At 46.5% G+C, this 2,820-nt stretch overlaps 1 long non-coding RNA gene across 1 annotated transcript; it reads right to left on the bottom strand.

Moving 5' to 3' along the window:
• Nucleotides 1-360: 360 nt before the first annotated feature.
• Nucleotides 361-2,283, bottom strand: LOC112828039 (uncharacterized). Its single transcript, XR_003209388.2, has 2 exons — nt 2,120-2,283; nt 361-501 (listed from the first exon to the last, which is right to left on the bottom strand). It is a non-coding gene; the product is annotated as an uncharacterized lncRNA (long non-coding RNA).
• Nucleotides 2,284-2,820: the final 537 nt, after the last annotated feature.

A 2,820-nucleotide genomic window follows, 5' to 3' on the forward strand; every position in this document is an offset into this window, starting at 1 on the left:
TCGTAGGCACGGCCTGGGAAAAGCAGCCAGCACCTGCAGAGCCGGGAGGAGAATAACCAGGAGGCTGGATGCGCCTGGCGTCCCCATTCCCCTGAGGGATGACCTCGCCATGGGCGATGCGCCTAGAGGGACCCGGGGTCGCGTCCCCTCCCCATCAATGTGAAGGGAGCTGTAGCTATTCGTAACACACATATCCTGCAGCTGCCTGGCCCCCCCACACGTGCAATGACTCCAGCACCAGCGCCAAAGCCATTATTAATGGGAAAAGAGAGTGCTGGGGCCCCCAACAACCATTTTTAACTGTGGACATTATTGCTCAATTTTGAGCTTCACCCAGGGACTCGTAAGAGGAAGACATAATGCTTGTTTGTGGAACTTTTATAGCTAATTGACATTTTTTCAGTGCTCCCTCGACAGCTGTAGTTGCTCCTGATTGGAAGGGCAGTGGAAAGCGTCAAGTTGTGTACTGTCTCCAGACGGGGCCATATTTCTGATGTACCGCTGGAAAAAAAAAAAGAATAAATAAAAAGCCATCAAAATAAACATACTCGAAAGCAATAAAGAGGAGCTGAAGTGATTGTCAAAAGTAGTTCTCTTTGTGCAAAACTAATGCATGCTATTTTCATGCTAATTGAGGATGTTGGACCACCTGAGGCTGTCAGATTTCCTCCCCTCTTGGGAACGTTTTCCTCCCTTCTAGATCTGCTCTTTGCTCTCCAGAGACAGGGGAACACAGAAGCAAATTTCCCCTTTCCCCGTCTATGTGCCTCTTCCTGCTTACAGGCTCCCAGACTCCTCATTTGGTGCTAGAGGTACAAGTCAGTGCATCAGGTCCTGGCTGCTCTAAGTCAAGTTCACGAGACAAACACAATTGGAATCAAGCTGAGACATCAACTTAATGCTAGAAATTCCACTTTCATCTCTGGACATGTACAGATTACCCAGGAAGATTAGTAACCAGGATAGCACACCATACACCCATAGAAGTGAAAAATCACTGGGCATACAAGCTAGTTGGGTTTGTATGCATGTATGTATGGACTCATTTACTGTAGGCTTCATTCTAGTTTTCTCGACTCAAAAAGTCACCGATTCACATGGAACGTATTCATTTGAGAACATCATTTTCAGGATAGAACAATATTCCAGATGGAGGCTACCCTCTACCAACCAAGTTTTCTGATTGCATGGATGAATATCACATCTTGCCTATATGGAAGTCTCCTGGCCCATACATTTTCTGATTGGAAACCTATATCATGACAAGTATAAAAATCATAAAATGCAACTGAATGTCCAATGTCCACATATCAAAACTTTACACACTTAAAGCACAGGAGAGCCTATCAGGCATTTATTTGCTCAAAACCTCTGTTCACTTACTTTACACACAGTTCAAATAAACTCAGAGATCAGATTTCTAAGTCAAAACTGCAATCAAGGAGGAGGAGATGGGTTCCTAGAAGCACTGATAGTGGCAGCAGAGAGAAGTGGCAGAGAACAACACCCTGGCAGTAATGGGAAAGATTTTTCCGGGGGGGGGGGGGAGGAGGGTACAGAGGGAGAGGGAGAGAGAGAATCTTAAGCAGGCTCCACGCCCAGCACAGAGCCCAATGTGGGGTTTGATCTCACAACCCTGAGATCATGACCTGAGCCAAAATCAAGAGTCGGTGGCTTAACCACTGAGCCACCCCAGCGCCCCAGTAACGGAAGAGATTTTTAATTCGAAGTAATTAGACATGACAACTCAGTAAGCCCTTGTATCTTACAGATACAAGGCCCCAGGTAGCCCTGTGGGCATTAGTGTAAGATGCCAGAAGTATGACAAGGAATGTCCCAGAGGCATCCAGGAAAAAAGTTGAGTTCTGGAGCTCTGTTTAAGAAGCAGGAAAGGATACATCTCGGAAAAAAGTTTAACTCGAAATGTTCGTTATTCTTGTTTTATTATTATAATTATTAACTGAGGGCAATTAAAAGATAAGCCCTCTGAATCCGACAGGATTCTCTTGGTCTCAAATAAGAGAAACCCACTCAAATGAGCTTAAGCAAATAAGAGAATGCATTAACTCCCCAAGTGAAACTTTATAATTGATCTGGGTTGAGAAATAGGTGGATTCACCTGGTGAAATGATGTCATCAAGGCATCTTTTCATCCAGCTCTCTTCTGAAATTTTCTTTCAGCCAGTCAGTTCGGCACTCCAGTACAAAGAGGGCTTTTTCATCCCGCTGGTTGAAGCATAAATCCTAGCAAGGGTTCTTCTTGGCCTAGCTGTGGTCATGTGCCATCCCCAACCAATCACAGTGGCCAAGGGAATTGGCTGCTCTGATTGGCTAGGCCTAAGTCACAAAGCCCCTCGGGGGGCTGGGGATTGGGGTGGGCTCAGCTCCACTGTAGCATGGGCAGAGAGGAAGGGTTGTGGGCATAATTTGAGGCTGATATGAGAAGAGGGGTAAGGATGCTGTGCTGGTAAAAACAACTGATGTTCGTTGCACTATTAGCTACCATGGAAGCAGTTTTCTAGAATGACTCGATGTCTGAGAGTTTTACAGTCCTGCGTTCCCTAGGCAAGAGACTCTGAGATGGGGAATTAGGTGCCGGTGGTTGCTGCAGGGGTCTCTTGGGACAGCATCGGGGAGGGAGGGAGGGAGGGAAGCTGAGTTGGGCAGAGGGAGGAGTTGGGCTGTCGTGAAGTCACAACCATAGCCTCATCCCAGCCCACAAAGCACTCTAGAGTGCAGAAAGATTTTCCAAGTTACGGGAAACTGAATGAGGCAAGGGGCCAGCCATTTGTACTTCTGGACGAAGTAGTAATTGGACTG

Source organism: Callorhinus ursinus, unplaced genomic scaffold (assembly GCF_003265705.2).
Source record: "Callorhinus ursinus isolate GAN/ISIS: 27379988/994484 unplaced genomic scaffold, GSC_fseal_2.0 scaffold29, whole genome shotgun sequence".
Classification (NCBI taxonomy): domain Eukaryota; kingdom Metazoa; phylum Chordata; class Mammalia; order Carnivora; family Otariidae; genus Callorhinus; species Callorhinus ursinus.